The sequence below is a fragment of the Gorilla gorilla genome, chromosome X, assembly GCF_029281585.2.
Source record: "Gorilla gorilla gorilla isolate KB3781 chromosome X, NHGRI_mGorGor1-v2.1_pri, whole genome shotgun sequence".
Lineage (NCBI taxonomy): Eukaryota > Metazoa > Chordata > Mammalia > Primates > Hominidae > Gorilla > Gorilla gorilla.
In genome coordinates, this window is record NC_073247.2 from 65,656,217 (window position 1) to 65,680,485 (window position 24,269).

The 24,269-nt window shown below is 36.6% G+C and overlaps 1 protein-coding gene across 2 annotated transcripts in view; it reads left to right on the forward strand.

Annotated features, from left to right (window-relative positions):
* The window catches only part of FOXR2 (forkhead box R2), a 129,781-nt gene that overhangs the window by 95,874 nt on the left and 9,638 nt on the right, over positions 1–24,269 (forward strand). Inside the window, exons 1-3 of one of the 2 annotated variants that reach the window (XM_004064254.5) lie at positions 1,323–1,498; positions 15,507–15,565; positions 16,716–16,775. The gene's annotated coding sequence lies outside the window, so the exon portion shown is untranslated. Of the gene's footprint in view, positions 1–1,322; positions 1,499–15,506; positions 15,566–16,715; positions 16,776–24,269 lie in introns of those variants that run through there. The other variant, XM_055376211.2, reaches the window with a different exon arrangement.

A 24,269-nucleotide genomic window follows, 5' to 3' on the forward strand; every position in this document is an offset into this window, starting at 1 on the left:
AGGGGAGCTCTGTAGGAGAAAGGGGGCTGTCATGGTCAGTATGTCAACCAAGGGTAACAGTGCCCTACTAAGAATAGTACCCTCACTCTCCAAATCAGTTCTCATCTATACAAACTCTGAGGTGCTCCCAATATACATCAGGACAGTACTTACACAAGCGTTTCTACAGAAATTATGTTTCTCCATCATTATGCCTACAGGAAGTGGCACATCTTGTTAATTTGTTGATGTTAAGTTAGTCCTTATGTCTTCCTTGAAATTTCAACAGAAATGATTATCATCTGGATTTTTTTATTCTCGAGATAGAATCTCGCTCTGTCACCCAGGCTGGAGCGAAGTTGCACAATCTTGGCTCACCGCAACCTCTGCCTCCCGGTTCAAGTGATTCTGGTGCCTCAGCCTCCCGAGTAGCTGGGACTACAGGCGTGCACCACCACGTCTGGCTAATTTTTTCGTATTTTTAGTAGAGACAGGGTTTCGCCATGTTGGCCAGGCTGTTCTCGAACTCCTGACCTCAGGTGATCCACCCACCTAGGCCTCCCAAAGTGCTGGGAATCCAGGCGTGAGCCACCGCGCCCAGCCACCCTTGCCCATTTTCGATCCTCTTTATTACTATAGTCGGGCTTCTATTTTATCTCGCCACACAGGGGTTTTCCTAATTTGTTACAAACAGGTCTCTGATACTGCAACCAATTCAGAGTCCTTTTTATTAACACAGTCAAACCCCTCTGCCAGCTCCAACCAGATAAATGTCTTCACCACCATCATTACAGGCAAGTCTTTGGACAGCCCCATCCCCGTCAAGTCCTTCTTATGATTGGCAGGCTTCTAGTTAACCCCATCTATAACCAAGGTTCTTCTATTCTTTATTCAAAGGCTTTTGTTCATTCCCTCTCAACCCAGGGTATTTCTTTTCAGTAGAAGCAGGCCTCTAGGCAGTTCCACCCACGTAAAAGTTGTTCTCATTTCTATTGGTGAATCCCTGCCTATACTACAGGATATTTCTCTGCAAGGAGTTCTTTATTCGTCTGAGTACACACCAGGTTCTTCCATAAGCACACGGGCAGTTCTATGCTCAATCTTACCAACACCAGAGTGGTATTCTCATATTGGGAGGCATCTTAGTAGGCCTGCCCACGGCAATTATGTATTTTCTATTTATAGGCAGCCCACCGGACAGCCCTTCCCACATAAGGGTCCTCTATCGTACAAGCCGACATATGGGTGAACCACCCACTGTAGAGTACCTCGCATTTCTATTGGCAGGCTTCCAGTTAGCTCCACCCAGCATCATAATGTCTGTCTTTTTCATGGGTCAGTTCATTCACATAAGTTACTATGTAATACAGGAAGGCCTGTGGAGAGCTGCGCCCCGTGAGTGTGGTACTCTTTTGCGATGGCGGATGGTCGCATGTGTCGCCATAATAGGGTATTTCTCTTCTCTAGAGGCAGTCTTCTGGTCAATTCTGCGACATCAGGGTCCTTATCATCACTACAGGTAGGCTTTTGGTAATCATCACCTATGCCTGAATCCTCTCCTCAATACAAGTAATTCCTCTGGTAGATTCTGATAACCTACAACTTGATTTTTTTTACCAAACAGTTCTCCTGAACTGCGCTCAGTCTTCCTACAACAGATTTTTTTTTTTTTTGAGATGGAGTTTTGCTCTTGTCACCCAGGCTGGAGTGCAATGGCACAATCTTGGCTCACTGCAACCTACGCCTCCCGGGTTCAAGAAATTCTCCTGCCTCGACCTCCCGAGTAGCTGGGATTACAGGCGCACGCCACCATGCCTGGCTGATTTTTGTATTTTTAGTAGAGACGTGGTTTCACCATGTTGGCCAGGCTGGTCTCGAACTTCTGACCACAGGTGATCCGCCCAAAGTGCCTCGGTCTCCAAAAGTGCTGGGATTACAGGCATGAGCCGCCATGCCCGGCTTTTTTTTTTATTTTTAAAGCTACATAGTGCTCCTTAGTATAGTTTTTATGCTATTTAAGTCCCCTGTTACCATCCACATTGATGGATATTTTAACTATTTTCAGCATTTCAAGCAGTCGTGTGGGGCGCACCCTCTCCTGTTTCCTTAATCATAGTTACAAGTGTTTTCTAGAATACACGCCTGGAAGTAAAAACGTCAGAAAGTTAAGGTACTCAAATTATAACTTGTAATAAACACTGACAAACTGCCTTTAACATGGTTGTACCAGTTTACACTCTTGGAAGTAGTGGATGAGAGTATTTCCTTCCATTCTTGTCAAAGCTCGATGTTATTGTTTGCATGCTTTTTTGTGTTTTTTTTTTTTTTTTGCCAAAATGGTGGATGCGAATTGGTATCTCATAATTGATGTATTTTTCCACATTACAGCCTCAATTGAAACTCCCTGTGAACTCCTCCCTAATCCTATTCTCTTTTCTCCCTTGGCATGGTTTTACACTTTCCCTATTTATTTTTAAATAATTAAAATAGTATTGTTTTGCAGCCTTTAAAATTTCATTTAAATGATGGCATATGGTATATATTCATTTGCTTTTTTCATTCAAAATTTTCTTTTTGAAATTAATTCATATTGAAATGTGTAGCTTGGTTTACATGCTAATAATTAGTCTATTACATATCCTTATATTTGCTATGGACATTAGGCTGTTAGCTATTTTTCATTTGTTTTACCATTTCAAACAGTGCTGTTTTTCTGATATATTTCTCAGTGTGCACATGTGAAAGAATTTCTCTAGAATATAACCTAAAAATAGAATCCCCAGGTTGTAAGTTTTAAGTATCTTTTAATTTACTAGCTATTTCTAATCTGATGGTGTGTAACATAACCTTATTTTGTTTTAATTTGCATTTTTCTGATTACTATTGAGGTTGAGCATCTTTTGTGTTTTCTTGGCCATTTAGGGTTTTTCTTCTGTGAACTAGCCTTTTCATATCCTTTGCCTATTCTACTGTGTTATTTGCTCTTTTCTTGTTGATACACTGGAATTCCTCTTGTGTTCTTGTTTTATGTGTCTCATAAATCTTCCTGCAGTCTGTAGTGGCTTGTTTTTACCCTTTGTTTGTTACTTCTGTCTGTATGTGTGTCCATGAGTTTTAAGTTTTATGTAATCCATTTTTTTAGTATTTCTAAGAAATTCTTCTCTACTCCAAGGACACAATCGTATTTATTCCCCTGTATTCTAAAGAATACCAGTTTTAGGCTGGGCATGGTGGCCCACGCCTGCAATCCCAGCACTTTGGGAGGCTGAGGCAGGCAGATCAATTTGAGCTCAGCAGTTCGAGACCAGCCTGAGCAACATGGCGAAAGCCTATCTCCACAAAAATTACAAAAATTAGCCAGGTGTGGTGGCACACACCTGTGGTCCCAGCTACTCTGGAGGCTGAGGTGGGAGGATTGCTTGAGCCTGGGAGACAGGGGCTGCAATGAGTCTAGAACACCACTCCAGCCTGGGTGACAGAGTGAGACCTGGTCTCAAAAAATTAATTAATTAATTAATTAATTAAAATTGCAAATATCAGTTTTGATTTTCACATTTAGGTCTTATTCATTCAATAAATATTTATTGAGCCAGGGATTCTTCTGGGCACTGGGAGTACTTCATCAAAACAAATGAACAAATATAGGCAAAAATCTCAGTCTTTTTTTTTTTTTGAGATGGTGTCTCTCTCTGTCACCCAGGCTATTTTTTTTTTTTTTGAGATGGTGTCTCTCTCTGTCACCCAGGCTAGAGTGCAGTGGCGTGATCTCGGCATCTTGGCTCACTGCAAACTCCACCTCCTGGGTTCAAGCAATTCTCATGCCTCAGCCTCCCGAATAGCTGGGATTACAGGTGCACGCCACCACGCCTGGCTAATTTTTGTGTTTTTAATAGAGATGGGGTTTCACTATGTTGGCCAGGCTGGTCTGGAACTCCTGACCTCAAGTGATCTGCCCGTCTCTGCCTTCCAGAGTGCTGGGATTACAGGCGTGAGCCACCGTGCCCGACCAAAAATTTCAGTCTTTATTGACCTTATAGTCTATTGAACAAGACCATTAAATAATAGAATAGTGTATCATTTTAGGGAATAAGTGCTAAGGAGAAAAAGAGGGATAGAGAGTACAGATGATGCGGTTTGTTTCTGGACTCCTTTGTCTCTTTGGGCCTTCCCTTTGTTAATAACAGAGTTTTAATTTACTATAGCTTTATAATAAGTATAGGTGCCTAGTAGAACAAATCTCCTAACTGTATTTTCTGTAATATGTCTTAGATATTCTAGGGCTTTTGTTCCCCTCTGTAATATTGAGGATCAACTTGAAAAGTTGTTTTAACACTCTTTCTGGAATTTTGATTGGAATGCTATTCCATTTTTAAAGTAAAATGCAGAATGTTGATATATTTATGAAACTGAGAATTTCATTATATTAGCATGGTATATCTATTCATTTATTAAGACCATATTATATGTCTTTTATTAAGGTTTGTTAAGTTTGTTGGGTTTTTAATATTTTTGGTGAAAGACATCATTTGTAGTGTATTTTTGATTACAATTGTTCATTTGTAGCTATAAATACCTTTCTAAATGTCATTTTACTGCATCTCACAAGTTTCAGAATATAGTCTGTTCATTGCTGTTTAGGTTTGAATATCTTGTAATTTTCATTTTGAACTCTTCTTAACAAATGAGATTTTAAAGAATGGTTTTTGATTGGGAGGCTGAGATGGGCGGATCAACTGAGGGCAGGAGTTAGAGACCAGCCTGCCCAACATGGGGAAACTCCGTCTCTACTAAAAATACAAGAAATTAGCTGGGCGTGGTGGCAGGCGCCTGTAATCCCAGCTGCTCGGGAGGCTGAGGCAGGAGAATCGCTTGAACCTGGGAGGCGGAGGTTGCGGTGAGCCGAGATTGCGCCACTGCACTCCAGCCTGGGCGACAAGAGCGAAACTCCGTCTCAAAAAAAAAAAAAAAAGTTTTAGAAATTTGTAAGCATTTTTTCTTATTTTTACTGTATTTCATAGTTAATTGCGTTGTGATCAAAGAAAGTGAATATGTTACAGATTATTTGAAATTTTTAAGACTTATGGTAAATTTTGCAAATTCTTGAAAAAAATGAGATTATTTCTTGGGTGCAGGTTTTTATATATAGGTTAATCTTTAATTTTATTGGGGTTTATTTATTGGGACTTTTTAATTTATATGGGTTTGTTTCTTGACTCTATTTTTCCTTTGGGCCTTTTGTTTTCCCTTTATAATAACGGTCTTAATTTACTGTAGCTTTATAATAAGACTTGGTGTTTGGTAGGAAATATTGCCCCACTGTATTTTCTTTAATATGCTTTAGGGTATTCTAGGGCTTCTGTTCTTCCCTATAATATTGAGGATCAATTTGAAAAGGATTCCCATTCTTCTTATTTTTTCTCTGTTTCTAATATAATAGAGGAGAGTGTAATTATGTCTTTTTTGTAGATTCATAAATGTCAACTCGTAATTCTGTCAGTTTTTGTTTTATCTGTTTTGTTGCTACCTGGAGACATGCATCCAAGTCCATGATGCACTATTTCTTTTATTATTTTGGAGTGTCCCTCTATTGATGCTTTTTGCCTTTAATTCTATTTTCTCCAATATTTAATTTTTTGATGTTTTTTCTTTTAGATGTAGCTCTTAGAAATACTATATAGCTCGATTATTTAAAAATGATTCTGGTTATCTTGTCTTTATTAGATGAAGTTAACTTTTTTCATTATTATGTTTATGAATAGATTTTGACTCATTTTTACTATTTTGGGGGGTTTTCAGTTTGTTCGTTTTTTTTTTCAAGACAAGGTCTTGCTCTGTCGCTCAGGCTGGAATGCAGTGGTGCAATCATGGCTCACTGCAGCCTTGACCTTTTGGGGCACAAGCGATTTTCCCACCTCTGCCTCGCAAGTAGCTGAGACTACAGGCACATGCCACCACACCTGGCTAAGTTTTGTATTTCTGGTAGAGCTGGAGTCTCGCCATGTTGTCCAGGTTAGTCTTGAACTCCTGGCTCAAGTGATCCGCCTGCCTTGGCCTCCCAAAGTGGGAGGATTACAGGCGTGAGCCACTGCGCCTGGCCAGGTTTTCAGTTTAACATCACTTTTCTTGGCTTCTTTGTCCCTTATTTCCTCTGCTGCTTTGGATGCTGCAGATTATATTCTTACTGTGTTTGTCTTTAAATTTTTTAGATGTACACACAATTAATTTTTCTAACAAAATCTTTGGTTACTGAATATTTCCTATCCTTTTAACTATGGCAAAAGCCTTAGTATTCTGGAACTACCCATTGAACCCCTACTTATTATTTTTGGACACAGTTTTGTTTTTCTTTACCCTTTTAAACACAAAAAAATGACTATAATTTTATAGTCATAATAAACATAGTCTGTTAGTTTCTTTCTTCATTGTTGTTTCTCTTTCCCCTATATTTTCCCTCTGGCTTCACTGCTCATATTAAAAACCATTGTTTACCTGTGAGTGTAGTGATGATCTTTGGTTAACTCTGATGACGGAAAATGTCTTTATTTTGCTCTCACACTTGAATAATTGAGTACAAACTTATGAGTGACAGTTATTTTACTTCAACATTTATAAGTATGTCTAGTATCCATTGTTTTTTGCCCTCAGTCTAGTTGATCTTCCTTTAGAATAAAGCTTTTTCCCCTCTAGTGGCTCTTATTGTTGCTTTATTATGATTTATTATTAATGTCATATAATTCTTTTTACATAAAGTGCAAACACAAGCACAACTAATCTGTGATGATAGACAACAGAAAGTAGTTACAAGGGTGAGTGAAGTTTGGAAAGGGAATGAGAAAATCCTCTGGGGTGAAAGAAATGTTCCACTTCTCATGCTGGATGGTAGTTACGTGGGTATAAATAATTGTCAAAGTTGACCAAATTGAATATGTACATTCTATGCATTTTAATGTATTTGAATTATTTCTAATTTTTAATGCTGTAGGGCTTCAGCAATTTATGGCAAACTTCTTGCAAAAAGCTCTCAGCATCCTCTGAGGCAGAGCCAATTGCTCAAACATCACGTTGTACCAAAGGTCCCAGAAGAGTTCATATGAAACATTTGGCGATTATTTCAAAGGAATGAAGCATGGCATCTATACCTTCATCTTCTCTAAATTGCACAGCTAGGTTTGAATTTTAAAAAATTTCCAGTGTTATTGTTTTATTGCAGATGAGCCAGCAGTTCTGTGTCTGCACAGTAGCTTTATCAGTTAAAGTCTTATCAGCAATAGCCTACTCCTGACAATATCTACAGTTTTCTCACTGCTGTGGGGCAATAGCTATAATTCTCTTTTCTATAGCTAGGCACACAGATAAGATACATCTGAAGTCTGTATACTAATGGTTATAAAACAAAGCTTGAGCATCTCTATGGCATATTGCACTTGAAATAATCTTGGAAGTAATGAGGGAAAATTATTTTAGGTAAGAAATATATCAAAGACAGAAAATACCTGTGGCTTCTTGGAGATTATGAAAGCTGGCACACCTCCAGCAGTACCCAACTCAGCACCACTGCCATTGTATCGAGCACCCACCTTCCCTGACGCTTTATTCTTGATATTATAAGGTTTTATTCAGTGTGTCTTGGAGTGGGTTGACTTGTATTTACCCTGTTCAGTGGACTTTTTAATTTGAGAACTCATGTCTTTCTTCAAATCTGGAAAGTCATTAGCAATTTTTCCTCATTATTAATCCTTTATAATTCTCTATATATATTCTTTTGAAACTTTTATTAGATGAATGTTGGAGTTTCTCAGTATACCTTCAATTTCTCTTCACTATTCTTTTGTATTTATATATACATCTATATATTTTTTATTTTACTTTTAAGTTCTGGGATGTATGTGCAGAACGTGCAGGTTTGTTACACAGGTATACATGTGCCATAGTGGTTTGCTGCACCTATCAACCCGTCATATAGGTTTTAAGCCCCGCATGCATTAAATATTTGCTTTAATGCTCTCCCTCTCCTTGACCCCCACCCCACAACAGGCCCCAGTGTGTGATGCTCCCCTTCCTGTGTCCATTTGTTCTCATTGTTCAACTTCCACTTATCAGTGAGAACATGTGGTGTGGTTTTCTGTTCCTGTGTTAGTTTGCTGAGAATGATGGTTTCCAGCTTGATCCATGTCCATGCAAAGGACATGAACTCATTCTTTTTTATGGCTGTATAGGATTTCATGGTGTATATATTTCACATTTTCTTTATCCAGTCTATCATTGATGGGCATTCGGGTTGGATCCAAGTCTTTGCTATTGTAAATAGTGATGCAGTAAACATATGTGTGCCTGTGTCTTTATAGTAGAATGATTTGTAATCCTTTGGGTATATACCCAGTAGTGGCATTCTTGGGTCAAATGGTATCTGTGGTTCCAGATCCTCGAGGAATTGCCACACTGTCTTCCACAGTAGTTGAACTAATTTACATTCCGACCAACAGTGTAAAAGCGTTCCTATTTCTCCACAGCCTTGCCAACATCTGTTGTTTCCTGACTTTTTAACGATCACCATTCTAATTGGCGTGAGATGGTATCTCATTCTGATTTTGATTTGCATTTCTTTAATGACCAGTGATCATGAGCATTTTTTCATAAGTTTGTTGGCCACATAAATGTCTTCTTTTGAGAAGTGTCTGTTCATATCCTTCACCCACTTTTTGATGGGGTTGTTTATCTGTTGTAAATTTGTTTAAGATGCCTCTAGAGTCTGGATACTAGACCTTTGTCGGATGAGTAGATTGCAAAAATTTTCTCCCATTCTGTACGTTGCCTATTCACTCTGATGATAGTTTAGTTTGCTTTGCAGAAGCTCTTTAATTTAGTTTAAATCCCATTTGTCAATTTTGGCTTTTTTGCAATTGCTTTCGGTGTTTTAGTCATGAAGTCCTTGCCCATGCCTATGTCCTGAATGGTATTGTCTAGGTTTTCTTCTAGGGTTTTTATGGTTTTAGGTTTTACCTTTAAGCCTTTAATCCATCTTGAGTTAATTTCTGTATAAGGTGTAAGGAAGGGGTCCAGTTTCTGTTTTCTGCATATGGCTAGCCCGTTTTCCCAACACCATTTATTAAATAGGGAATCTTTCCCCATTCCTTGTTTTCATCAGGTTTGTCAAAGACCAGATGGTTGTAAATGTGTGGTGTTATTTCTGAGGCCTCTATTCTGTTCCATTGGTCTACATATCTGTTTTGGTACCGGTACCATGCTGTTTTGGTTCTGTAGCCTCGTGGTATAGTTTGAAGACAGGTGGCGTGATGCCTCCAGCTTTTCTTTTTGCTTAGGATTATCTTGCTATACGGGCTCTTTTTTGGTTCCATATGAAATTTAAAGTAGGTTTTTCTAGTTCTGTGAAGAAAGTCATTGGTAGCTTTATGGGAATGGGAATAGCATTGAATCTATAAATTACTTTGGGCAGTATGGCCATTTTCATGATATTGATTCTTCCTATCCATGAGCATGGAAGTCTTTTTCATTTGTTTCTCTCTTATTTCCTTGAGCAGTGGTTTGTAGTTCTCCTTGAAGAGGTCTTTCACATCCCTTGTAAGTTGTATTCCTAGGTATTTCATTCTCTTTGTAGCAATTGTGAATGGGCGTTCACTCATGATTTGTCTCTCTGTTTATCTAATGTTGGTGTATAGGAATCCTTGTGATTTTTGCACACTGATTTTGTATCCTGAGACTTTGCTGAAGTTGCTTATCAGCTTAAGCAGTTTTTGGGCTGAGATTATGGGGCATTCTAAATATAAAATCATGTCATCTGCAAACAAAGACAATTTGACTTCCTCTCTTCCTCTTTGAATACCATTTATTTCTTTCTCTTACCTGATTTCCCTGGCCAGAACTTTCAATACTGTGTTGAATAGGAGTGGTGAGAAAGGGCGTCCTTGTCTTGTGCTGGTTTTCAAAGGAAATGCTTCCAGCTTTTGCCCATTCAGTATGATATGGGCTGTGGGTTTCCAACAAACAGCTTTTATTATTTTGAGATATTTTCCATTAATCTCTAGTTTATTGAGAGTTTTTAGCATGAAGTGGTTTTGAATTTTATTGAAGGCCTTTTCTGCATCTATTGAGATAATCATGTGGTTTTTGTCATTGTTTCTGTCTATATGATGGATTACATTTATTGATTTACATATGTTGAACCAGCCTTGCATCACAGGAATGAAGCCGATTGATTGTCGTGGATAAGCTTTTTGATGTGCTGGTGGATTCATTTTGCCAGTATTTTACTGAGGATTTTCACATCGGTGTTCATCAGGGATATTGGCCTGAAATTTTCTTGTTTTGTTGTGTCTCTGCCAGGTTTTCATATCAAGATGATACTGGCCTCATAAAATGAGTTAGGGAGGAGTCCCTTTTTTTCCATTGTTTGGAATAGTTTTAGAAGGAATGGTACAAGCCCCTCTTTATACCTCTGGTAGAATTCGGCTGTGAATTGGTCTTGTCCTGGGCTTTTTTTTTATTGGTAGGCTATTAATTACTGCATCAATTTCAGAACTTGTTATTGATCTATTCAAGGATTCAACTTCTTCCTGGTTTAGTTTTGGAAGGATGTATGTGTCCAGGAATTTATCCATTTCTTCTAGATTTTCTAGTTTATTTGCATAGATGTGTTTATAGCATTCTCTGATGGTAGTTCTTATTTCTGTGGGATTGGTGGTGATATCTCCTTTATCATTTTTTATTGTGTCTGTTTGATTCTTCTCTCTTTTCTTCTTTATTGGTCTAGCTAGCAGTCTATTTTGTTAACCTTTTCAAAACACCAGCTTCTGGATTCATTGTTTTTTGAAGGGTTTTTCGTGTCTCTATCTCCTTCAGTTCTGCTGTGATCTTAGTTATTTCTTGTCTTCTGCTAGCTTTTGAATTTGTTTGCTCTTGCTTTCCTATTTCTTTTAATTTTGATATTCAGATGTCTATTTCATATATTTCCAGCTTTCTGATGTAGGCATTTGGTGCTATAAATTTCCCACTTAACACTGCTTTAGCTGTGTCCCAGAGATTCTGGTACTTTTTCTCTTTGTTCTCATTGGTTTAAAGAACTTCTTTATTTCTGCCTCAATTTCATTATTTACCCAGTAGTCATTCAGGAGCAAGTTGTTCGTTTTCCATGTAGTTGTGCAGTTTTGAGGGAGTTTCTTAATCCTGAGTTCTAAATTGATTCCACTGCAGTCTGAGAGACTGATCGATATGATTTCCATTCTTTTGCATTTGGTGAGGAGTGTTTTACTTCGAATTATGTGATCAATTTTAGAATAAGTGCTATGTGGTGCTGAGAAGAATGTATATTCTGTTGATTTGAGGTGGAGAGTTCAGTAGATGTCTGTTAGTGTTGCTTGTTTCAGAGCCGAGTTCAAGTCCTGTATATCCTTGTAAATTTTCTCTCATTGATCTGTCTAATACTGACAGTGGGGTGTTAAAGTCTCCGACTATCATTGTGTGGGAGTCTCTTTGTAGGACTCAAAGAACTTTCTTTATGAATCTGGGTGCTCCTGTATTGGGTGCATATACATTTAGGTTAGTTAGCTCCTCTTGTTGTATTGATCCTTTTACCATTATATAATGCCCTTCTTTGTCTTTTTTGATGTTTGTTGGTTTAAAGTCTGTTTTATCAGAGACTACAATTGCAACCCCTGCTTTCTTTTGCTTTACATTTGCTTGGTAAATCTTCCTCCATCCCTTTATTTCGAGCCTACATGTGTCTTTGCACGTGAGATGGGTCCCCTGAATACAGCACACCGATGGGTGTTGACTCTGTATCCTATTTGCCAGTCTGTGTCTTTTAATTGGGACCTTTAGCCCATTTACATTTCAGATTAATATTGTAATGTGTGAATTTGATCCTGTCATTATGATACTAACTGGTTATTTTACACATTATTTGATGTAGGTTCTTCATAGTGTCATTGGTCTTTATATTTTGGTGTGTTTATCCAGTGGCTGGTACTGGTTTTTCCTTTCCATATTTAGTGCTTCCTTCAGGAGCTCTTGTAAGGCAGGCCTGGTGGTGACAAAATCGCTCAGTATTTGCTTGTCTGGAAAGGATTATTTTTTCTCCTTTGCATATAAAGCTTAGTTTAGCTGGATATGAAATTCTGGGTTGAAAATTCTTTTCTTTAGGAATGTTGAATATTCGTCCCCCACTCTGTTCCAGCTTGTAGAGTTTCTGCAGAGAGATCTGCTGTTAGTCTGATTGGCTTGCCTTTGTAGGTAACCTGACCTTTCTCTCTGGCTGCCATGAACAGTTTTTCCTTTGTTTCAACCTTGGTGAATCTGATGACTATGTGTCTTGGAATTGATCTTCTTGAGAAGTATGTTAGTGGTGTTCTCTGTATTTCCTGAATTTGAATGTTGGCCTGTCTTGCCAGTTAGGGGAAGTTCTCTTGGATAATATCCTGAAGTGTGTTTTCCAACTTTGTTCCATTCTCCCTGTCACTTCAGGTACACCAATCTATTGTAGGTTTGGTCTTTTCACATATTCCCGTATTTCCTGGAGGCTTTGTTCATTCCTTTTCATTCTTTTTTTTCTAATCTTGTCTTCATGCCTTATTTCAGTAAGTTAATCTTCAATCTTTGATATTCTTTCTTCCACTCAATTGATTTGGCTATTGATACTTGTGTATGCTTCACGAAGTTCTCGTACTGTGTTTTTCAGTTCCATCAGGTCATTTATGTTTCTGTCTAAACTGGTTATTCTAGTTAGCAGTTCCTATAACCTTTTATGAAGGTTCTTAGCTTCCTTGCATTGAATTAGAACATGCTCTTTTAGCGCAGAAGAGTTTGTTATTACCCACCTTCCAAAGCCTACCTCTGTCAGTTCGTCAAACTGATTCTCCATCCAGTTTTGTTCTCTTACTGGAGAGGAGTTGCAATCATTCGGAGAAGAGGCATTCTGGTTTGTGGAATTTTCAGCGTTTTGTGCTGGTTTTTCCTCATCTTCATGGATTTATCTACCTTTGATCTTTGAGGCTGATGACCTTTGGATGTGGTTTTTGTTTCGGGGTTCTTTATGTTGATGTTGTTTTCTGTATCTTTTTCTTCTAACAGAAGAAATTTGTTGGAGGTCCACTCCAGACCCTTTTTGCCTGGGTATCACCAGTGGTGGCTGCAGAGCAGCAAAGATTGCTGCCTGCTCCTTCCTCTGGAAGCTCCATCCCTGCAGGGTACTGCTCTGATGCCAGCCGGAGCTCTCCTGTATGAGGTGTCTGTCGACCCGTTTTGGGAGGTCTCTCCCCATCAGGAGGCAGGGGGGTCAGGGACCCACTTGAGGAGGCAGTCTGTCCCTTAGCAGAGCTTGAGCACTGCACTGGGAGAATCCTCCTTGTCAGTATCAGCTGCTCTCATCAGAGCCGGCAGGCAGGAGCTTAAGTCTGCTGAAGCTATGCCCACAGCTGTCCCTTCTCCATGTGCTCTATCCCAGGGAGATGGGAGTTTTTTCTATAAGTCCCTGACTTGGGCTACTGCCTTTCTTTCAGAGATGTCCTGCCTAGTGAGGAGGAATCTAGAGAGGCAGTCTGGCCACAGCCCCTTGCCAGGCTGTGGTGAATTCTGCCCAGTCCAAACATCCTGGCTTCCTTAGCACTGTCAGGGGAAAACCACCTACTCAAGCCTCAGTAATGGCGGATGCTCCTCCTTTCACTAAGCTCGATCATCCCAGGTATACTTCAGACTGCTGTGATGGCAGTGAGAATTTCAAGCCAGTGGTTCTTAGCTTGCTGGCTCTGTAAAAGTGGGACCCCCCTGAGTGAGACCAGTTGGCTCCCTGGCTTCAAACCCCTTTCCAGGGGAGTGAATGGTTCTGTCTTGCTGGGGTTCCAGGTGCCACTGGGGTACAACAAAAAAAAAACCCTCCTTCTTCTAGTTTGGTGTCTGCCCAAACAGCCGCTCAGTTTTGTCCTTGAAACCTAGGTCCTGGTGGTGTAGGCATATGAGGGAATCTCCTGATATGCAGATTGCAAAAACGGTGAGAAAAGTGTAGTATCTGGGTCGGATAGCACATTCCCTTGCGGCTTCCCTTGGCTGGGGGAGGGAGGTCCACAGATCATTGCATTTCTTGGGTGAGACGATGCCCCACCCTGCTTCCACTCTCCCTCTTTGGGCTGCACCCACTGCCTAACCAGTCCCAATGTGATGAACACGGTACTTCAGTTGGAAATGCAGAAATCACCTGCCTTCCTTGTTGGTCTCTCTGGGAGCTGCACACCAGAGCTGTTCCTATTTGGCCATCTTCTCAAAGGCCCTTATTTTTATATTTTTATGACTACTGCATGTTGGATGTTCTTTAGTACTCTATCTTCCAATTAACCAATTTACTCTTTGACCATGTCCAATTGTTTGTCTCATCTATTGCATTCTTTAAATTTCAGTGACATTTTGTATTCAACATTTTTAATTGCTTTTTTATTTCTATCTGTATTGCTTTCCTTGCATATATTTTATTATATTCACTCTTTGTTGCTTTGACTATACTGATCATACTTATTTTATTATCCATGTGGCTGTATAACATTATTGTTTTCTTGAGTGAATTCATTACTTAATTTTTCTTGTTATTAAATTTCTTCATGTACTTTTGGGATTTTGGTTTTCTGCCTGATTTGAATGGATAGTTTTGGTTCTCCACCTCTTGCCTACCTTTATTCATTAGCTTGTGTTCCCTCAACCCTTTCTAGAGGCTTTTTGGTTGCTTTCTCCCAGCACTCCAGGCTTCAATCCACTACCACATTTCAGAATGAAATTTCTGAGTTACTGTCTCATGATGTTACAGAGAATACTACAGATCCAGTAGAATCAGTTACAATAGCTAGTGGGCTTGGCCCAAATTCTGGTTGCAAGGTTTCATCAGTGATGATCTTCTTTCCTAGACCTACAGTTTGCCAGGGTTTGGCAGCAATACTTTTTTAGCTTCTTTTCACAAGCAGAGGTAGTCCCTAGGATGGGGCTAGAATGCCACTGAATTTTGGTCTCCTTTCTTCCCCCACCAATAAAAAAAAAAAAAATAAAAAATAAAACTCTGAACTTTCAATTCCTGCTTGATAATCCAGAGTCCACCAATCCAATGGCTTAGTTTCACTCATTATTTTGCTTTTTTCTTGTCTAGTAAGATGCTTTTTTTCCTTATATTTGAGCTTGATTTTTTTATGGTCTATCTATCTGTGTGATTTTATTCCTTATATATTTGGAGCAAAAAGAAGAGGGTTCCTAAAGTGTATTAAATCAGCGTACCAAATTGACCCGGCCATAATATGTGTTTAATATATGTATGTTGGTGTGGCTTGTCCTGAGAATAACAAAAAGCAGCTGAGATTATGTGAAACGTGTACTGGACCTAAAATCCTGACTCTACTCTCTGTATTCTGTACGTTCCTGACATGCCGTTTAATTCATATTGCAGAATAGATTCATTACATTAAGCTGTGCAAAACTTGACCCAGGATATAGCCATCTCCACAAGGTTTTTATCTGATTTTATGTTTTCTTCTGTTTCGCAGACAGTCTCCTTCCCCTTTCCAGGCGCTTGAGGCTGAACCCTTGGAAAGAAAAACAAGCAGTAAGTGACAATTAACAAGGGGTTATTGCCTTTTAAAGCATCTCAGAACACTTGATAAAAAGTATTCCAAATAAAAAGGTAATTTTCTCCCGCAAATTCAAAACTCTCGAAGCCTTGGAATAAAGTAAGACTCCAAATTTTGTTGGATTGAGGATTTTAGTTCAAATCGCAGCTCCTAAAGGATTAAAATTCAATCTGAAGACTCCCAAGTAAGCTTTCCATGCATAGTTATTAAAATCAATCCTCTTTGTTTGTCACTATCATATCTGTGTGATATATTCAAGTTTAAGAACCAGTGTTGCCCTTAGAATAACATAATAAAAATTTACATTTATGGAACACTATAATTGTCAAACACTAAACTTAGACCTTGATATACACGATACATAAATTAATGATACACATTAAAGTATTTCTTTTGATATTCTCAATAACTCATTGAGGTAGGACTTATTATTATCTTCATTTTACAGATGAAGAAGCTTAGTAAGGTGTGGCAGAAACAAGTTGGGTCTGTTAGCAATCACTTATTCCAGTAGCCTACTTTAGTTTGCTACATGCACAGCTACTTCAAACATAACATTTCCAGAATTGAACTATTTCATTTTTGGTGCGTGTGAGAACGCTGAGGAGTTCTCCAGAAACTCGAAAAGTTAATCTGATTGCTAAAGAGAAAAGCTAAAGAAAATAGTGTTAACATAATAAATCCTTTCATAGATTCTTGGGTGTCCAGTGGCTTTTGTACATGGATATAAATACTTACTACTACTTGTACTTTGCCTACTGCTCAATTTTATGAAATTCAAATAACTTATAAACAAAGATTTTAAAACTAATTTTATTGACCATCTAAACATTGGTTACCAATTTGAAGAATTAAATTTCCTAAAAGTTTTAAACTGCAATTACAAATTTGACGTGGCCTTTTCTGAAACACTTCAAACAGCTTGACTAGTATATGAAATCTACACAAATACAATGATTAAAAATATATCCATGCACTTACATTTAAAGTTACTCTAAAATATGAATACCACAGGTTTAATTTATTTGCTCTTTATTTCCAGCCTTGCATATTTTTCTTCCTTGGGCTAACTTATTTTATCTTCCCAGGATTTTAGTAATTTTATTCCTTTTTACATTTTCCTAGGGTTTCAATAATCTTAGCCAACTGAGAGGAAAAGAGAAATACCATTTCAGACATGCCAAGGTAACAGAATACAGGTTACCGACTAAATTGATTCTTGGGGCAAGGGGATCATAAGACATGATTGAGTAGTTCAAAATGATTTAATCATAAGGTATTGGCTGAAGTCCTTTTGATAACAATTTTTAATTTATTATCTCATGGTACTAATTCCCTGTCTGTCACACAGAGGTTTTGTTTTGTTTGTTTGTTTTTTTGTTTGTTTGTTTGTTTTTGCAACTTGTCTTTAACAAAAATGAAGCATTCTTTAATTTATACGTTTGGTAGTATCCATTATCCTGTCCTGTCTTCTTGCCATAATTACCTAGTCTAAGGTTTATGTATTCCTTATTAATATTTTGTTATAATTATTAGGACTTTTGAAAGGATTCATTTTTTAGAAGGTAAGGGATTGAGTTTTCTTAGGTAGTTCTTTTCTTTTTTTTCTTTTTTATTTTTTTTTGAGACAAAGTCTCGCTCTGCCACCAGGCTCAAGTGCAGTGGTGTGATCTCCGCTCACTGCAACCTCCGCCTCTCAGGTTGAAGTGATTCTCCTGCCTCAGCCTCTCGAGTAGCTGGGACTGCAGGTGTGTGCCACCAAGCCCAGCTAATTTTGTATTTTTAGTAGAGACGGGGTTTCACTGTGTTGGCTGGGAGGGTCTCGATCTCTTGACCTCGTCGTGATCCACCTGCCTTGGCCTTCCAAAGTGCTGGAGTTACACGTGTGAGGCACTGTGCCCAGCTGGTAGTTCCTTTCTTTAAATCATGTTGTTAATAATCTTGCAACACCCTATTGGACCTATTTCTATGTGATTATTACTTGTGCCCATCAGTATTAATCTGTCTTACTAGTTCTTGGTATACATGGCGGCTGGTATTTGTGTGAATTAGAATAAAGATGTCCTGTCTAGGAGGATACAGTTTAGCCACATGGTGACTGAATGGCTCCTCTGAGTGAATTAAAAAGAGATACCACTTTGGGATTGACACAGCCCCAGAACCAGAGTACATGGTTTGGAAAACAGAGCTCAGGCTGAATTTCATGCTATCTGGTTGGGCACTGTATTAGTCAGGTTCTCCAGAGGGACAGAACTAATAGGATATATATATATATATATATATATATATATAAAGGATATATATATATATATATATAAAGGATATATATATATATATATATAAAGGATATATATATATATATATATATAAAGGATATATATATATATATATATAAAGGATATATATATATATAAAGGATATATATATATATAAAGGATATATATATATATAAAGGATATATATATATATATATAAAGGATATATATATATATAAAGGATATATATATAAAGGATATATATATATAAAGGATATATATATAAAGGATATATATGGATATATATGATATATATGGATATGTATATATAAAGGACATATATATGGATATATATATAAAGGATATATGGATATATATATAAAGGATATATGGATATATATATAAAGGATATATGGATATATATATAAAGGATATATATATATGGATATATATATAAAGGATATATATATATGGATATATATATAAAGGATATATATATATGGATATATATATAAAGGATATATATATATGGATATATATATAAAGGATATATATATGGATATATATATAAAGGATATATATATGGATATATATAAAGGATATATATATATGGATATATATATAAAGGATATATATATATGGATATATATATAAAGGATATATATATATGGATATATATATAAAGGATATATATATATGGAGATATATATAAAGGACATATATATGGAGATATATTTAAAGGACATATATATATGGATATATATAAAGGATATATATGGATATATATATGGAGATATATATGGATATACATATATGGAGATATATATGGATATACATATATGGAGATATATATGGATATATATATGGAGATATATATGGATATATATATGGAGATATATATGGATATATATATGGAGATATGTATGGATATATATATGGAGATATGTATGGATATATATATGGAGATATATATGGATATATATATGGAGATATATATGTGGCGATATATATATGGAGATATATATTATGGATATATATATGGATATATATTATGAAGATATATATATAAAGGATATATGTGGAGATATATATACAAAGGATATATATGTGGAGATATATATACAAAGGATATATAGATGTGGAGATATATAAAGGATATATACGTGGGAGGTATATAGACAAAGGATATATACATGTGGAGGTATATAGACGAAGGATATATACATGTGGAGGTATATAGACGAAGGGTATATACATGTGGAGGTATATAGACGAAGGGTATATACATGTGGAGGTATATAGACAAAGGGTATATACATGTGGAGGTATATAGACAAAGGGTATATACATGTGGAGGTATATAGACAAAGGGTATATACATGTGGAGGTATATAGACAAAGGGTATATACATGTGGAGGTATATAGACAAAGGGTATATACATGTGGAGGTATATAGACAAAGGGTATATACATGTGGAGGTATATAGACAAAGGGTATATACATGTGGAGGTATATAGACAAAGGGTATATACATGTGGAGGTATATAGACAAAGGGTATATACATGTGGAGGTATATAGACAAAGGGTATATACATGTGGAGGTATATAGACAAAGGATATACACATGTGGATGTATATATAAAGGATATACACATGTGGATATATATATATAAGGGATATACACATGTGGATATATATATAAAGGTTATGCATATGTGGATATATATATATAAAGTATATATGTGGATATATATATATATAAAGCATATATATGTGGATATATATATATATAAGGGATATATGAACTTTGAAGTAGTTTTTTCCAATTCTGTGAAGAAAGTCGTTGGTAGCTTGATGGGGATGGCATTGAATCTGTAAATTACCTTGGGCAGTATGGCCATTTTCACGATATTGATTCTTCCTACCCATGAGCATGGAATGTTCTTCCATTTGTTTGTATCCTCTTTTATTTCCTTGAGCAGTGGTTTGTAGTTCTCCTTGAAGAGGTCCTTCACATCCCTTGTAAGTTGGATTCCTAGGTATTTTATTATCTTTGAAGCAATTGTGAATGGGAGTTCACTCATGATTTGGCTCTCTGTTTGTCTGTTGTTGGTGTATAAGAATGCATGTGATTTTTGTACATTGATTTTGTATCCTGAGACTTTGCCAAAGTTGCTTATCAGCTTAAGGAGATTTTGGGCTGAGACAATGGGGTTTTCTAGATATACAATCATGTCATCTGCAAAAAGGGACAATTTGACTTCCTCTTTTCCTAATTGAATACCCTTTATTTCCTTCTCCTGCCTGATTGCCCTGGCCAGAACTTCCAACACTATGTTGAATAGGAGTGGTGAGAGAGGGCATCCCTGTCTTGTGCCAGTTTTCAAAGGGAATGCTTCCAGTTTTTGCCCATTCAGTATGATATTGGCTGTGGGTTTGTCATAAATAGCTCTTATTATTTTGAAATATGTCCCATCCATACCTAATTTATTGAGAGTTTTTAGCATGAAGGGTTGTTGAATTTTGTCAAAGGCCTTTTCTGCATCTGTTGAGATAATCATGTGATTTTTGTCTTTGGTTCTGTTTATATGCTGGATTACATTTGTTGATTTGCATATATTGAACCAGCCTTGCATCCCAGGGATGAAGCCCACTTGATCATGGTGGATAAGCTTTTTGATGTGCTGCTGGATTCGGTATTTTATTGAGGATTTTTGCATCAATGTTCATCAAAGATATTGGTCTAAAATTCTCTTTTTTGATTGTGTCTCTGCCCGGCTTTGGTATCAGGATGATGCTGGCCTCATAAAATGAGTTAGGGAGGATTCCCTCTTTTTCTATTGCTTGGAATAGTCTCAGAAGGAATGGTACCAGTTCCTCCTTGTACCTCTGGTAGAATTCGGCTGTGAATCCATCTGGTCCTGGACTTGTTTTGGTTGGTAAGCTATTGATTATTGCCACAATTTCGGATCCTGTTATTGGTCTTTTCAGATATTCAACTTCTTCCTGGTTTAGTCTTGGGAAAGTGTATGTGTCGAGGAATTTATCCATTTCCTCTAGATTTTCTAGTTTATTTGCGTAGAGGTGTTTGTAGTATTCTCTGATGGTAGTTCGTATTACTGTGGGATTGGTGGTGATATCCCCTTTATCATTTTTTATTGCGTCTATTATGTGGATATATATATATAAGGGATATATATATGTGGATATATAAGGGATATATATGTGGATATATAAGGGATATATATGTGGATATATATATATATAAGGGATATATATATGTGGATATATATAAAGGATATATATATATGTGGATGGATATATATAAAGGATATATATGTGGATATATATAAAGGATATATATATGTGGATATATCTATATAAAGTATATATAAATGTTAATATATCTATATAAAGGATTTATAAATGTGGATATATCTATATAAAGGATAAATATAAAGGTGGGTATATATATAAAGGATAAATATAAATATGGATTATATATATAAAGGATAAATATAAATATGGATATACAAAGGATAAATATATGGATATATATAAGGGATATATATATATAAAGGATATATATGTATATATATAAAGGATATATATGTGTATGGATATATATATAAAGGATATATATGGATATGGGTATATATATAAAGGATATATAAGGATATATATATAAAGGATATATATATATAAAGCATATATATAAAGGATATATATAAAGGATATATATATGGATATATATATAAAGGATATATATATGGATACATATATAAAGGATATATATATGGATACATATATATAAAGGATATATATATGGATACATATATATAAAGGAAATATATATAAAGGATATATTTATAAAGGATATGTATATAAAATATATATACTTATATAAAAGATATATGTATATGGATGTATATAAGAGATATATATGTATATGTATATATAAAGGATATATATGTTTATGGATGTATATATAAAGGATATATATATGGATATATATATAAAGGATATATATATGGATATATATATAAAGGATATATGGATATATATATAAAGGATATATATATGGATATATATAAAGGATATGTATATATGGATATATATAAAGGATATATATATAAAGGATATATATATGGATAGATATATAAAGGATATATATATATAAAGGACATATGTATCCTTTATATCCTTTATATATAAATATATATCCTTTATATATATCCTTTTTATATGTATCCTTTATATATATATCCTTTATATATGTATATATATCCTTTATATATATATATATCCTTTATATATGTATATATATATCATTTATATATAGAGAGAGAGCTCCAGAGGGAGGAACGATGCCAGCCAGAAACAACAACGAATCCATTCAACTGGAAGTTAAGATTGCCACCTGGACACTTTGGGCTCCTCCTATCTTTAAGTCAACAGGCTAAGAAGGGAGTTACAGTGTTGGCTGGGGTGACAGACCTGGAGTATCCTATATATATGTATCCTTTTATATATATAATCCTTTATACATATGTATATCCTTTATATATATATATCCTTTATATATATATCTTTTATATATATATCCTTTATATATATATCCTTTATATATATAATATTTATCCTTTATATATATAATATATATATATATGGAAATTAAGTATTAACTCAGACCATCACAAGGTCCCACAATAGGCCATCTGCAAGCTGAGGGGTATGGAGAGCCAGACCGAGTCCCAGAATTGAAGAACTTGGAGTCTGATGTTCAAGGGCAGGAAGCATCCAGCATGGGAGAAAGATGTAGGCTGGGAGGCTAAGCCAGTCTAGGCTTTTTATGTTTTTCTGCCTGCTTTATATTCTAGCTGAGCTGGCAGCTGATTAGATGGTGCCCACCCAGATTAAGGGTAGGTCTGTCTTTCCCAGCCCACTGACTCAAATGTTAACCTCCTTTGTCAACACCCTCACAGGCACACCCAGGATCAGTACTTTGCATCCTTCAGTCCAATCAAGTTGATACTCAGTGTTAACCATCACAAGTCCACCCTTTGTCAACTTGAGCCCATACACATCTCCTGAGATCATACGTAATCTTCAAATAAAAACAAAAATAAGGTCATAATTATGACTAACATAATACCACTATCCTTTGTACACCTGAAAAGGCACCAATCCCCTACCCAAATACTATTACATAAAGTTAACAATACTTAAATGCTGATATGAAGTCAATAAATCTTATGTCACATGAGAAAGGAAAAAGGAAATAAAATTAAGATATTTTCTTAGTACAAGTGTATACATGCACAAACATGTTTTTAACAAAAGAAGGAGGAAATACCCATGACAATTACAGTCCTAATTTCTGCAGCTGGTCATGTGGTCATAGCTGGTACTGATGACTACCTCCTTCTACTACCCATTCTTTATTCCCTTTACCTTTAGCAAGCACCTCAGCAGGTCATGGGTTTTTTTCCTTGTGGAGTGACCCAAACCTTCATTCCCGAAGGTCTGGGCCATTTATAGTCCTGCCTGGATTTGGCTGTTGTTGTTTCCCATTGACCTTAATCATGGGGCATAATAATACTAAGAGATGCCCTAATGGATCTCTTGTATTCCATACATACACTTCCTTACCTCCGTTGTGGAGTAAAAGACTGATTTCATCTTGATAGTCCGGGTCTGTCATCCCAACCAACACTGTAACTCCCTTCTTATCCTGTTGACTTAAAGATAGGAGGAACCCAAAGTGTCCAGGTGGCAATCTTCACTTCCAGTTGAATGGATTTGATGTTGTGTCTCCTGGTGGCATTGTTCCTCCCTCTGGAGCTAAGACCTCTAGACCAGTAGAATGTAATGTCGTGGGAACAGGAAGCAAAAATTTTGCTAGTGGATTACTAGGTGTCATGGTAAGTGGTGCCACTTCTGCTTCCACCACTTGATTCCTGGACCCATGAATCCTGGCTGTGGGAGAAACTATCATATATTGGACGCTGATTCAGAGTATACACGGCCTTCTGGAGAACTTTGCTGCAGGCTTGCAAAGTATTGTCACCTAGTTGGCATTGTAATTGTGACTTCAGAAGGCCATTCCACCGTTCCATCAATCCAGCTGCTTCAGGATGATGAGGAACATGGTAAGGCCAGTGAATTCCATGAGCATGAGCCCACTGCTGCACTTCTTTAGCCGTAAAGTGAGTGCCTCGGTCAGAGGCAGTGCTGTGTGGAATACCATCATGGTGAATAAGGCATTCTGTGAGTCCACGGATGGTAGTCTTGGCAGAAGCATTGGGTGCAGGATAGGAAAACCCATATCTGGAGTAAGTGTTTATTTCAGTGAGGACAAATCTCTGCCGTTTCCATGATGGAAGAGGTCCAATATAATCAACCTATCACCAGATAACTG